Here is a 15992-nt window from a genome sequence, read left to right as displayed (position 1 = left end):
ACTGTTACCTAAGAACAGGAAGGACCTGGGTTTTCCCCTTGCTATACTTGAGGAACACATTTTACAAGCATTAGACACAGCAGCTGCTTGCCTTCAGCTTGTGTGATGAGCCAGAATCTCATGGCACATTTTGTACCTGTCCTGATACTCCTGTATTGCCTTAATAATGCTCACAGGGGCCCCCAAGTTAACAACCTGAAAATAGTCTGTGTGGGGTGCATGCATTAGCTCACAGACTTATCTCACAAGTCTTAGGAAGCTGCTTAGATGCTATTATTCCCATTGCCCTTTTGAGCGTACGAAGACTTAATAGCAAACATACTGAAGTGGAGACTTAAAAGGGTCCAGTCCAGATCTCTCTAGAGCTAGTGCCCTGGTGATTCACCATCATGTTGTTGCCTTTTAACAACATCTTTAGCTGAGGGATAGAAGCACTATCCTTCTAATTTCATGGGCATCTGGAAAATATGAGAATGGTTGTGAAACCAAATCATATCAGCATGCTAAAATAGAAGAGGCTTTAGAATGTGCTTCGTCTGTGAGAATTTTCTGTAGAGATCTATCTTAAAGAGCTTTTCATGAACTTAGAAATTAAGACTACAATCAACTGAATCCATTAAAAACTGCAGTATTTGAGGCAGAGTTGGCTCAGCAGTTAAGAGCACTGGTTGTCCTTTCAGGGGGCAGGGCTTATCTGTAACTCCAGTTCTATGTGATCAGACCCACTCTCCCAGGATACACAGACACACATGCAAGCAACACACCCTATACGTTAAAAAAAACTGCAGTATTTGGCTCATTACATTATGCAAGACTGTGATGTAATTTTAAAGCCTCCTTTGAGAAAGAAAACTAGGGGCATGATTTTTAAGCCCTATATTGGCATATAATAGAAAAGGGTCCCAGTACAAACCAACACTGGCAAGAAAACTATACTTTCCCTTCCTCACCAGGACAATTTACTAAAAAGAAAATCTAAGTTTCAAATAGAAAAATAGTTGAAGCAAATGTAAGAATAGTCCAGATTCAGGCTGAGTGATGGCTGAATTCTAGCAGACCATTAACACTAATCCTTCTCAAATTAGTCCACTAAATGGAAAAGGAAGGTATGCTCTCAAACTCTTTTAACAGTCTGGTATGAAAACTGCACACACACACACACACACACACACACACACACACACACACACACACACACACGGGTTGGGGGGATTTATAGACCAATCTCCCTGGTGAATACAGATGCAAAACTTCTCAGTAAAAATAATTGCAAACTGAATTCAAGATTACATCAAAAGCACCACTCATCATGATAGAGTTGACTTTAGTCCAAAAATCCAAGAATGGTTTAGTATATGCGAATCAATAAATGTAATACATCACATAAATGGGCTCAAAGACACCAATCTCATAATCTCAATGAAAATGCCTTTGATAAAAATCTAATATACCTTCATGATGAAAATCCTAGTCCAGGAAGAGGAGGCACACGCCTTTAATCCCAGCTCTCGGGAGGTAGGCAGATCTCTGCGAGTTTGAGGCCAGCCTGGTCTATAAAGCTATGTAGAGAAACCCTTTCTCAAAACAAAAACAAAAACAAAACAAAACAAAAAATCCTGAAGAGACTAGGAATGCAGGGAACATATCTCAACATAATAAAGGCCATATATGACAAACCTATAGCCAACATCCTGCTACGTAGAGGAAAATTCAAAGTATTTTTACTAAGATCACTAACAAAACAAGGGTTCCACTCTTATTTAATATAGTGTTTAAAGTCTTATCTAGGGCAATAAGACAGGAAAGGGAAATAAAAGAGATACAAGTAGCAAAGTTATCACAGTATCCTTGTTTGCAGACATAATTTTTATAAATTTTATTTAAATTAGAAATGATCTTATTTTACATATCAATCCCAGTTCCCTCTCTCTCCCATCTTCCCATGTCCCCCACTGACAATCCCATCCCATCACCCATCTAATCCCCAGGGAGGGTGAGGCTTTCCATGAGGGATCATCAAAATCTGTGCCAACATAAATTTATATACAAGACCCTAAAGATTACACTGAAAACTCTTAGATCTGATAAACACTTTTGTCAAAGTGACCAGATAAAAATTAACATACAAAAACCAGTCTCATTCTGTATCAATAACTAACACGCTGAGGAAGAATTCAAGGATGCAATCCTATTCACAATTACCTCAAAATAAAATAAAATTAAAGACCTTGGAATGAACCTAATCAAGGAAATAAAATATTTCTGCAATGAAAGCTTCAAAGCACCTGAGGAAGACATTGAGGAGGATGGTCAATGATGTGTAATAAAGTTAGAGAGGAGTGGGGGGTGGGTTGAAGTTTGATCCAATATGGAATATGAAGGAGGAAGAACATGTTATATATGACAGAAAAAATATGGCATTTAGGACTTATTTTCTTAAGATTTGGAGTCAATGGTTAGATGTCTCAGTATACTTTTTTATATTATTGCAATACTGGGGAACAAACTTCTTTTCCCCCCTTTTATTGAAAACAGGTTTTTTCCCCTCAAATAATATACCCTGATTACAGTTTCCCCTCCCTCTAGTCCTCTGAGTTCCTTCTCCCCTCCCCTCCAATCTAGATCCACTCCCTTTCTGTCTCCCACTAGAAAACAAAAAGGCTTCTAAAGGATAATAATAAAAATAAAGTAAGGTAAAATATGAGATAAGACAAAAACTATCACAACAGGGTTGGACAAGATAAACAAAGGAAAAGATCCCAAGAGAAGGCACAAGAGTCAGAAACGCACTCGCTCCGTGCACCTAGGAATCCCACAAAAACACCAAACCGGAAGCCATACTAAATATGCAAAGGGCCTGGTACAGACTGGCGCAGGCGCTGTGCATGCTGCTTCAGTCTCCGCCAGTCTATAAATGGGCTTTGATCATATTGATTTAGAGGACCTCGCTTTTTGGTGTCTCCCATCCCCTCTGGCTCTTATACACTTTCTGCCGCCTCTTTCTTGGGGTTCCCTGAGCTCTGAAGGGAGGGACTGAATAGAAACATCCCACTATGGTTAAGTGTTCCAAGGTCACTCATTCTCTGCATTGTTCAGTTGTGGGCCTTTGTATACATATGTGCTCATGTGCAGGGGAAGATTCTCTGACAATGACTGAGCAAGACAGTGATTTATGAATGTGGCAGAATGCCATTAGGAGTCACCTTACTGCTACATTCCTTTAGTAGAACAGAGTGTTTGGTTTTACTCTAGGTCCCTAGTCTATTAGTCTCTGGTTTTTGGTCATCCAAGCAGTGTTGGGTATGGGTCCATATTGTGGAGCAGACCCTCAAATCAGACATTACTCCAACAACCTTTGCCACCATTACCACAACGTATTTTGTAGGCAGGACAGCGTTGTTAGATCAAAGGGTCTAGGGCTGGGTTGGTGTTTCTGTTTCTGTTTTGGTAGTTAGCAGAGTACTTTTGTGTACCAAAGGTGCTGGAATGTAAGAGTGAAGGCTCTGTATAGGCACCAGTTTAATTTCTCCTCTATATTCAATGGGTTGTGCCAGCAAGGACCTATTCAACAATAGGTCCTATTCAACAATAGGACCTATTCAACAATAGGACTTATTCAACAATAGGACCTATTCAACAATAGGGCCTATTCAACAATAGGTAGGTCCTTGCTGATAGTTTGGGGAAAGCAAGCCTGGGTTGTTTGGGGATTCTCCTGAGACCCCTTTGGCCAATAATTCAATAAGATGTAACTCAGTCCTGGTACTGGAAGCTTCATTTGGTGACAAGAAATGATCAGTTGGGACTCTTTCTACACCATTATTTGACAATTTCATTTAGATTGCCTTCATATATTTATATATTTTAGGAAGCTTCTACTGTATTAGGTTTCTATATTAGCCCCCAGATGGCACTTAATTTTAATTGTTTCTTCCCCATATTGTCCATCACATCTCTGCTTCCCCTCCCCTTCCTCATTTGATCTTCCCTTTACAGCTACCTATCCATGCATAACTAGATATTCTATTCCCCTTTCCTAACAAGATTTATTTGTGCCCCAAGTCCCTTACTCTATACTTAACCTCTGTGGTTCTATAGATTATAGCTTGGTTATCACTGACTTAATAGCTCATATCAACATATGAGCAAATACAAACCCTATTTGCCTTTTGGGGTCTGGAATATTGCGGGAGCAATCATTGTTATTTAGAACCCCTTGTAAATATTGCCAGCCTTTTTAAAGAATAGTACACCCCTTCCCCAGCTTCCTAATGAATAGAACTTGGGCTCACAGGAATAGCTAATGGCAAAAAAGGAAACATTCCACAATTAGATCACTTAACCTCTCCCTCTGCGACCCTTTCACCTTGCCAATACTTGCTGTCTGCTCACCTTCAGTGGCCTGGTTACTAGGCAATGACCCCTCTCCTTTGATTACTCTGCCCTACATAGTTTTCCTGCCCTAAACAACTACATAACCCGCCTAAGGAAGATAAAATCTTGCAGCTTGATCATCTACAAGTTGTCTTGCTGTCCATTTCTCTTGTCTCCTTTCCCCTCATTCCAGGTTCCTGTGGGTTACACCATCGTTGTGCCCTGCTGGCAAGGGCAGGATGCCTTACTCAGGATGATTTTTTTTAGTTTCATTCATTTGCCTGAAAATGTCATGGCTTAATTTTTTTAACAACTGAGTGATAATTCATTATGTAAATATATTACATTTTCTTATAATGACATTTTGGGCCTCATTTTCTTAAGAATTTGTGGTCTAAATATCCTTTGTTATCTTATTGCAATGTTGGGAATCAAACTTCTATCCTCATGCATAGTAGGTAAGCATTGAACCACTGAGCTACATCCAGCCCCAAGTCCTCACTTTGCCATTATTGTTTTCTTTCTCCCCACCAGTACTCTACTGTTGGGGTGCTTTACCTGCCTAAGTCCTTATCCCTGAGGGCCTATTTCTTGACCTTTCCTGTGCCAAGATGCTGTAGACTCCTTTTAAATTTAGCAATTGGATGTTCAACCTCAACCACGATCTCTCACAGCTATTTTCAGCATCCTGGTCTGTCATAGACCATTCAAACACCATTCAATTTGCTACTATACAGGTAGTAAACATGCACAAACACACACATGCACACACACACATACACATACACACACACACACACACACACACACACACACACACACACACACACCTTATCTGGCCCCTTCTAAAAATTGACTGACAGGCCCATTAAAAAATGTGTCAGAGTGAACACTCACATGGAACACCTGGTCTAAATGGAATGCTGTGAGCCATCCCTAGTATTAGGTGCAAGGAACAGAAAGGTGTCACTCTCTGAAACAATCCCTGCACATAACAGTGAAGCTGAGCAGCAGATCCTTAAATAAACTCTTGTAGTATAGCATTCGACTCTGGAACACTTCCAGGTGCCCAAGGCACATGTTCCTGACCACTGAGTTTAATAAGATGATAGGGCCAATGTAGTAGAGCAGCACAATGCTCACTGAGTGACAGGGGAATGGTCTTGTGTAGCTGGAATTACTCAGACGATGGAGCCTGATGCAGGTTCAGATTGCAGAGTGTACTGTTGTACTTACGAGGTATTGTTTCTGTGCTTTTGTTGGGAAAGAGAAAAGGCATTTACCAGATTGGTGCATTCATATCAGACACCAAGAGTCTAGATCAGCTACAGTTGAGGCTATCAGCAAGCTGGTAGGTGGTAAACTGTGCTTACCCACCAACAACCATATGTGTTCCCCAAGGGCCAAAATGGAGGTTAGGCAGAAAAGGAACCATCATTCCTGTATCTCTCACCACTTCAGTAATGTATCCATAGAGGGAAAGTGCTACCTCTGGGTTTTGTTTTGCTTTTTAAGTGTTAGGCATAGACCCTAGGCAATCTGGAAAGTAGGCAAGTGCTTTACAGCCTTTCTTTCTTACAGCTAGTCTGTGGCATTGATTTTGAATAAGTCTGTAGAGAGAAGTGTTCCAACTGACCTTAGTAGTTCTTATTTCTCAGGCAAGGGATGAATGTGGGCATTTTGTACTTATCATCTTTCTGTAGGACCAGAAAACTGAGTGCATAGAAAATGTTCTGCACTCAGAATTGTGGCATACATTTGTAGACTCACAGTGCTCATGATGAGGACGTGAGTTCAAAACTCTATCACTTGCCTCCTATAGCTCCAATTTTGTAAAGCAGAGTTCAGATAATTGTTGTAGACTGTGGAAATCAGTGTCCCACCTTTGGATGCCAATGAGACCTCTGTGCTTTTAACTGAAGTCAGAAAGTTTAGTCCTCTTTGTGCATTGGTATGGTATGAGTATGGTTTTTCATTTATTGATACAAATTCAAGGTCAATTTTGTGATATGTATATTTCTCCTCTTGATTAAGTATTGTGCTTATACTGATCTTTTACAACGTAATGCATAATTGAATACAGACTATAGATAGTTACTTATAATAGAATTTCTAGTTACATAAGTTAGGTTTCTAGATATACAGAAATATATTTGAGATGGACAGTCTTAAAACCTCTCAAAGACCTTCAGAACATGGCATTTAAAATGGTTTACAGTTTTTCTTGACAATGAGAAATGTCTGCTCCTGGCAGCACCAATTACATCTGAGAGGAAGATAGGCATCGAAGAAACTCGTTATGGAGTTTGCTTTCAACATGGCAAGATTAGCCATTTGGACAAGAAACTGCTCTTTCCTAGACGGCTTGACTGTTGTTGTATAATCTGGACATGCAGGGCACACAGGAAAGTGACTGCTTAACTCAGTCTTACAGAGTTCCTGCTTCATTGGAAGAGTCTACGAGACTTTCTGCAGGACACAGAGAAATGACTGACAGATTGCTGATGCAGATGGATAGTTTAAAATTTCCTGCTTTGCTGAGAAGTCTTCCAGACACACTGTGGCCTATGGGCTGAAGATGGATGCCCCAACGTTACAGAGGAACATCAGGTGACTGTCCAGGTAGCAAGGTGTCTCTGTCAATCCTAGTGTTTATATAGTATCCTTCTGTGGTCTTTGGTAGAGTTGAAGGCAGATAGTTATAATTATAGTTTTCCTTAGTTATGATAAAAGATAAGCTACATATAGAACTTTGGATTCACAAAGATGGGATGGATGATATTTTCTTTAAATCTTGCTAAAATATTGTAACTATGTTCTTACTTGATAACTGTTCTGTTATATACAATTTGACTATGTTAAAGTTAAAACCTTTCTTTTTGTTTAAACAGAAAAGAGGAGATGTTGGGAAAGTCCTGTGTATATGTCAATAAAGCACTGCTGGCTAATAGGGAACAAAGATAGGTGGGACTAGGAATCCAGGAGGACTCTGGGAAGGAGAAACACAGGAAGTCAAGATGTTACGCCATGGGGTAGGAAGCCTTGAAACCTCTCCGGTAAGAGAAATACTTAGATTAGCAATTATGGGATAAATACTTAAGTCAGAGCTAGCCAGTAAGAAACAAGCAAGGCCAACAGCTTCATAATTAATATAGCCTCCTGTGTGTTTATTTGGGACTGATGCGGCTTTGGAACCAGGATGGCGGGTAGGCTTCTCTTTACACATTGGGAGGGGGGTGCCTTAACTGAGAAAATGCCTCCATCAGACTGACCTGTAGGCAAGTATGTAGAGGCATTTTTAAAATTATGATTGATGTGAAGGTCCCAGGCCCACTATACACAGTGCTACCCCTGGGTTGTCTAAAACTTAAACTAGGTGAACCATGGAGAGCAAGCCTTTGCTTCAGTTCCAGCCTCCAGTTTCTTTCCTCGAGTTTCCTCTTTGGCTTCTCTCAGTGATGGACTATAAGCTGTAAGATAAAATAAACTCTCCCCCTTCAAGATGGTTTTGCCTTGGTGTAGAGAGAAGCCTTCCTTGCCAGCCGCTTTGGTTTTTCCCCACCAGTTGTAGTCCCCAAATAACACACAAGATGCTGTATTAATTATGAAGCTGTTGGCCTTGCTTGTTTCTTATTGGCTAGTTCTGACTTAAGTATTTACTCCATAATTGTTAATCTAAATATTTCTTTACCGGAGAAAAGGGTCCGGACTTCTTACCCCTGTGGCATCTACATGATGACTCCCTGTGTTTCTCCTTCCCAGAATCCTGCTCGACTCCTAGTCCCACCTATCTTACTTCCATATTGGCCAGCAGTGCTTTATTCAACAACCAATAAGAGACAGATTTACAGAATGGCATCTCCCATCACCTTGGTGTTTATCACAGTAATGGATAGCAAACTAAGGTAGAAACTGATACCAGGAGTGGGGTATCAATGTGTGTGTTTGACCTGATCGTGTTTTGGGTGAGGATTGTGGGATTGTTTGGAACCTGAGGCTATGAAAGCTGTTGAATACTTAGAAATTAAATTAGTGAATTGTTCCATGTGAATTTGGACAATAATGCTGAGAGGAACTAATAGATGATGGAGACCTGATTTATTAAGTTTTAAAGGTAGACAAAGACTCTATCGAGACTGTGTGATAATTGAATTAACAATCTGGTTTCTGGTCATCTGGGACTGATGAAATAGCTGTGGTTAACGACAGACTAGTACCTCTCAAATGAACCTTTGCTTTACTGGAACAGCCAACACTGGTTAGATGCCTGGGCTAGGCATCCATACATGTACTTTCTGTTTCTGTGGAGCTACTTTCATTAAGATTTCAAGTAAGGCTTGGAACATGTGGTCACCTACACCTGGATTCCTTGAATTAGTGCAACATTTTCAAGGTTTATCTTGTACTTATTCTTGAAAAATTTATTACTCTTTCCTTTCTGCAATCCAAACATGATTATGAACTAATGTTTTCCAGTTTTATTTATTTTCTGTGACTGAAGGCTTTAGAGGATTAAAATATCTTCTAGCTTGAGTCATCATGGCATTGGTTACTGTCAAGTACAACTGATGAAAACCTCATCAAGGCTGTCAGCATCAATAAAATACTATTGGACTCCTGATACAGGAGAAAACGTGTATTGGAAATACACAGTATTCCTCACTTGGATTTTCTTTTGACTCGCCTCCCAGAGATGCAGCAAAAGGACACCAGGAATGAAGCTATTAACACTGGCTGCTCCTCATCAACTCCCCTTCCCTTGTATCTGAATTTAGAACATGTCAAGTGAAACCAGAGCATTGTTTTAAAGCAAGCCCTTTCCCTAACAGAGAGACATGAGACCAGACAGATGGAGGGTTCCCGGGCATCTGGCCCTGCCGGTAGCTATTTTGTGCCTTTGAATATTCCTGAACCACTGAATAAGTCTGGGGAGGCTGAAAGTGTTGCTTTCTTTCCTAAGGTGTGTGTCAAAGCACATTCTTGAGGCTAGCACACGCAGGCGAGAGGACAGGCATCTCTGCAATTATCTATGTAACACTTGGATGCAGTTCAGGAGTCACTGAGTTAGTAGGCCTTAGCCTTCTGTCCCTTAGGTCTGCCTGCCAGCCCTCCTGACATCAGTCTGGTGCCTGTCAGGGTTCACCTACCGGACAGAATCCTCTCAGTAGCTGGAGCAGAAAGGAATGTGCTATAGGGTGTTATGAGGCTGGCGATCTGTTGGGGAGCGAATAGGTGTTTCTTGGCTCCTCTAAGGTGCACCCAGAGTCCCTCGCAGGTGAAACATGTGATCCTCTTCTGCTCAGACATCCATCTAGCCCACACTGTTTTATAGTATGGCTTCAGCCTATGGTGCTGTCACCACCCGGTTTCTGGTCCTTGTGTAAAGTAGGTACACTATAAAAGGATTGACAGATATGAAATGCTCATACTCTGTCTAACAGCCAGACTAAGGGTCAGGTATGGAGGCCACATCTCCCCAGGGCTTCTGAGAAGGCTCTGAGACTTAGCAGAGTTAGGGGAGTATAGTAAGGGAGAAGGAAAAACCTAGGAGGGTAAATGTTGCCTGTCTTGCTGTGGCTTTTGGGAGAAGTACAATCTGATGAAGTAGGAAATCCACTTCCTCAGGGGCTCAGCAGTAAGCCAGCCACAACAGATTCTGTGTGCCCATCTTCACCTACATAGAAGACTTGGTGCCTCTAGACACAGAGCTAGGCTCTCAGTAGACACAGATCTGAACTTTAGTGTTTGCTGCCCTGCCAGCACCACACGGTAGTGTTATTTGTTTTGGGGGGTTGTTGTTGTTATTGTTACTCTTGTTTGCAGGTTTTCCATTATCCAATCATAGAGAATAGAGCCCAAGACCCTGGAAGTGCATAATAAGCAGACTTTTTAGCCGAGGTTCACCTTGGTGGTGGTATAAAATCAAGATGACCTAGAGCATGCATACTGAAGTTTGGGTCTTCCCTGCACTAGCTATATCAGGTTTGATCCCCTGTGGTGACCCTGAGAAGCCCAGTGGTCAGAAGCGCCCCGTCAGCCCTGTGATCTTCAGAAGCAACTGACCCTATGACACAATGGGCTGTCAGGCCTGCATGCATGACAGGGGGGAGTGTTAAATGCATTCTTGGTTTGAGACAGTTTCCATTTATCATGGATTTATCTAGATGTAATTACATGATGGAGGAGCATGGGGACTGAATTAATTGATAAAAATTGTGAGGTCCTAGCAGACTTGTTGGCCTATCTATGATGACATTTTTTCTAACGACTGAGTGACAGATTGCCAGCCCAGCATGGTGTCAGTGCAAAGAACAGGATGTTCAGATTCCTGGACCATGTGTGTTAAGGAGAGCCATGAGCATGGGATGGAACCAGCCCAGGAAAGAATTTATGTGTGTTGGGGGTTGTAGAGCTGAAGAGGCGGGGCTACCTAAGCCCTTTGGAGCTTAGCCAGAGTCATCAGGAGCCCAATATACCTGCCACGGAGTTGTAGGATTTGGTGTTTGCCCAGCTGCATTTTGACTTAGCTTTGTTGTGATTGTTTTATGCCCCAATTCTTCCCTTTTGGAAGAAGAATGTTTACTTTGTGCCATATGTTGAAGTATGTAACTTGTTTTTTATTTTATAGGAGCTCACAGTTAAGAGACTGGACTATTTTAAGAGTTGGAATTGTTAAAGACCATGGGGACTTTTAAAGTTGGACTGAATGCATTTGGACTGAATGCATTTACATTATAACATGGTTATAAGCCTATGGGGACAAGAAGTGGAAGGTTGTGGCTCAAAAGTGATGTATTTGGGTGACAAGTTGATAAAGGGCAGAGTTTTAGTGGCTGGTATTAACTGTCAACTTGACAAGGTCTGAAATCTTCTGGGAGACAGTTCTTGGGCATGCCTATAGGGAATTATGTTAATTGATTTGGGTAAGCCTATCCACTGTGGGTGGCACCATTCCCTAGGCAGGGATTCTGCACTGTATAAAGTGGAGAAAGTGAGCTGAACACAAGCATGTAGACATTCAACACTCTGTTTCTTGATGGCAGATGCAATGTGACCAGCTCCTGCTCCTGAGACTTACCTGTCTTGCAACTCAGAGCACTCCTTCCTCAGCCTCCCAAGTCCTGAGGTTACTAGGAATGTGACCCACTGTACCTTTTTCTTTTGTTCTTTTGAACAAGTCCAAGATCTTCAGAGAAGAGACCAGTGTGCATCTTAACAACACTATCTACTTCTGACACCAAAGTGATAGTCTTGATGTGCCATGTGGCATTAAAATGACAGCTTCTATCACTATTATATGAGGTCACTTTAGGTCAGATGCTACAGAGCTTAATGTCAGTGATCTCAGGCAAAGGATAATGACCCTTCAAAACTGCAGTTACTTACAAAGATGCTGAACCTTCATAAGAAGTGGCTCACCCAAAGCCACCAAGTCAGACTCTAGTATACTCAGCACCAAGTTGACACTAAGCATTTCAGGGGTCTTAGACTCTGAAAACTCTGCTCTGGAGTGGCCTGACTTAGTAAAGATGGCAGTACTCACATGTCACATGCACACAGGGTCATGTACCTCCTAGTACTGCTGGGGACTGGAGCCATGTGGCTGATTTGGCTTTATGATCTGGGAGCAGAAACAAATAGTGTTCTGTGCAGGCAGGGACATGTTGGTGTTGGTATCTGCCTCTCTTCCTGCTGTGATGACTGAAGAGACTGTGTCATTGATGCTGTGATCACAGGATGGGACACAAACACTGCCTCAGACCCCAAGTGATGGCATAGAGAAGAAATCCCCAGCAACGGGGGTAGATTGGTGTGAGCAGGAGTGTACCTAAGCTTGTCCAGGGAGTTGGAGTACAATTTTTATTTTTGTTGCTCTGGGATGACCCAAATTATCTTGGTAGTAAACTTCTTAGTCTTCTATACTTTTGTTTCATCACTCATAAACCATGACAATGACATCTCCTTGGGAGGTGAATGGTGCTGGTTACAGGAGGCAGAGGGGAATAGTCCATCATGGGTTGAACATCTGAAGACTATTGAGCTTAGGAAGGCAGTATCCTCTAAAACCAGTTCCCTGTATGATCACAAGGTCATGTGTATAAACTCTTAACAGCACTATTACAGACTTGGTGATGAAGAATCAGAATTAGGGATGTCAAGGGTGCCCTATGGCTTTGGGCTGGGATTTTTCTAAGTCTTTATGACTGATTAATCCTATGCCATCTGGAGAAAGGTTAAAGACTTTACTAGATGAACCTAGCTTTTTCTGCCACCCCCCCACTTCAGTGAAACACAATATGGCTGGTGTGGACAGTTCTACACATGGACTGTGGGTTGTTAGATAGGGCCTGTGTAGTGGTCTAAGGAAGAAAACATCTCTGGCACCCCTCCCCCAGTGTTTTGCTCTCTCCTTCTAGAATACTCTCCCCTTCAAAAGAGGGCTATTTTCCTTTTCTAGAGGCTAATGGCTGTGTCATATCTCTTTTCAGGGGACACCAAAGAGCTGTTGAGGGACCAAGTGAATCTTCTTGGTGATATAAAATAAAGACGTGTGTGGAAATGGAGATGAGAATGGTTGTAGCCTCAGATGATCCTCCCAAGACTGACAGCTGAGATGCTTGACAGATGTTCACATGGACATTAACTGTTTCTTTGAATCACAAAAGTTTGGGGAGTGTTTCCTCTTGTGGAATAAATGAGCTAAGTTTATTGAGGATGAGGTAAAGCATCAACTATAGAACTCTGAACTAGACTTCAGCTGTTGCTAAGGGAAATACACACTTGGTCTCTTCTACTTTCTTACAATAGTGGCAAGGAATTGAACTGCATTTTCTCTCAGTCAGCTTATAGCTGAATATTTCACCCTTTTCTCTCATCCATCCATCCATCCATCCATCCATCCATCCATCATCCATCCATCCACTCACCCATCTGTCTACCCTCCTACACACTTCTCTCTCCTTCCTGTCAATAATTATCCATTAATCTCTAGCCATTTATACTCCTTTAGCAATCAAACTGCAATGTTTGCATAAAAATCCAACTCTGATGCTTCACTCCCTATTGCATATAAATGTGTAAAAGAAGAAAGCAGAGGCTGGAGATGACTGTCAGTGAAACGCTTGCCATATAAGCATTCAGACCTGAGCTTGGATCCACAGCACCCATGTTGCGAGTGCAGCAACACATGACTGTAAACCCAACATGAGTGTGGGACATGGCATACATAGGGTATTCCTATGGCTCATTGGCCAGCCAGCATAGTCAAATTAATAGTGCCGGGTTCAATGAGAGACCCTGTCTCAAAAAAGAAGGTGGAGAGATATAGGGAGAGCACCCAGCATTGACCTCTAGCCTTTAAGCACATATGAACACATGCCCAACTGCATGTATAATCCACACAAGCACATACACACTACACATACACACACACTAGCACACACACACACTGGTGTGTGTGTGTGCCACATTTTGCTGGAGACTTTTTCCTTAGATGCCATCATTGCTGATATAAAGAATCAAGCACGTCTGCTCTGAAAAGGCCTTTATTTCTATAGCAGGCCTTGCTTTATTTTTATTTTTATGCATAGAGAGATATAACAAGCTCTTGGAATCAGGTCAGACAGCTGGAAAAGGTATCAGGCAAATATGTCCCAACCAGAGTTGTTTTCTCCTCATTTTACATCAATTGACTGCATCAGAAAGAAACTTCCTCTTGCTGGAAACTCTATTCCTGACAAATGGAGAGAAAGTGGTAGAAACCTGTGGAAAGCATCACTGCCAAGTGACATGGCAACCTCGCGGTGAGAGGCTCTGTCCGAAAGGGAGACACACAAGCAAACGCAATTAAGATTTACGGGGGAAACACGCATCGTGAAAGCAAAGACTGGTGGGAACTCATGACTGTAGCTGTGTAAGAAATCTGGCCAGGAAGCCATAGGTCCATCCTGCAGAAAGGACAAAGGGCCATGGGCCGCATCTGGGGTGAGGAGGAATCCCTAGACAGAAGGGAGGTTTGCTCTTTGTTATCAGGCAATTGAGCATGTTTTAGTTGGGTAACAGCTGGGAAGATGGAAAGCTATTGGGAAGCTGGCCAGATCCCTGACATGAGAAGTGTCAATAAATTCTCTCAAGTGGCTACTCTGATTTCTTTGGTTAACAAGAAAGCTCCGGTGCATTTAAAGAAAATCCTCAGGAAAAACAAATTGACTTACAAGCTTTTGCATTCTGGATTGGCATGGCCAACTTCTTACGTCAGTAAAGAACCAAAACTCCTGCCTTTCTGATCTCACACCCTCAATGCATCCATCGACTTCATTTTCAGGGCAGCTGCATGGAACTCCTGTCAGTGCATATGTTTTCCAGGGAGTCATGCAAAGGCAAAATGGGTTCATTACCCAACTGAATTAGCTTTCATTAAGAAATCTTCCAGGAAGTCCTTCCTGGACACTATCCGTGCTTAGAACGCAATTCTTGGCAGTGATGAACAGTGACACAAGAGGGTGGGAAAGGCATTTACTGCATGGGTATGTTGCCCTCTCTATATAAAGCCAATGTCCTTTCGGGACTGGAAAAGAAGGGACAGTATAAGACAACCAAGCGTATTCACCACATTATTTTTGACATCCATGGTTTATGAAACAGCCACTTATCATGTGCTAAGGCTATTCCACAAACTATGGGTCCCACTAAGTTACCAGTAGACATAGTGATACATCCTCAATTCTAAAACACCTCAGATAATAAGAAAGGAACTATTTTCTAGCAGCTGATTTTTAGGGGCCAGTACTTCCAGAGGTATGTTGTCACAACTTCCAGATTCATGGGCTATCAGTAGCTGTCAATGACGAAATCAAGAAAAGGAATACATTTATTTTAAAATTGTTTTCTCCAATACTTTGTTTTATTAATGTGCCCTTTGCCTCTCTGGGAAGGATAGTCCCCAAGTGCCTGGAACTCTGTGGAATTCACTTCTATGTATCTGGGCTACAGTGGCCTGCAAGGAGGTCTCAGTGTTCCCCCCAAGGACCGAATAGGAAATAAAATACTGTGAGGTTTGGGGGACTGGACCAGGCTTTCCATTTGTGTGCATTACTGAACTTTCTATGCAACCTGATACACCTGGGAAGCTGTGATGGAATGATGGAGAACTCAGCAACCGCACGCTCCCTGCTGTGATCAAATGTCTCCTAGTCGCAGGAGTGTGCACGCCTGCCTTCTCCTTTCCCACTTCCAGTTTCTTTATGCTCTGGCTTTTGGATCATAATCCAGATCCATCCGAGAGTCGAAGAACATAAGAAGTAAAGTTATTCAAAGTTGTCACCAGACTCTGTCCTCCATCTGAACGCTCCAGCATCTCCCACCAAGAAGTTTCTGGAACCAGCCTCACCCTCCAGATTCAGGGTCACACAGAGGACGGTGGGACCTGTCTGTGCCTTCTCAGCTGCGGACTAGGGCTTCCCGGCGTTGGAAGGTGACTCTTGGAGAGCAAGTAGAGGAATGGTAGCCAGGGGTTAGGAAAAGGGAGAATGGCAATGGTTGCACAGAAAGAAAAAACAAACAAACAAACAAGCAAAAACATTTTTCTGTTATATATATTTCACCACAGTAAGCATATA

Source organism: Mesocricetus auratus, unplaced genomic scaffold (genome assembly GCF_017639785.1).
Source record: "Mesocricetus auratus isolate SY011 unplaced genomic scaffold, BCM_Maur_2.0 Super-Scaffold_100013, whole genome shotgun sequence".
Lineage (NCBI taxonomy): Eukaryota > Metazoa > Chordata > Mammalia > Rodentia > Cricetidae > Mesocricetus > Mesocricetus auratus.
This window is presented reverse-complemented; position numbering follows the sequence as displayed.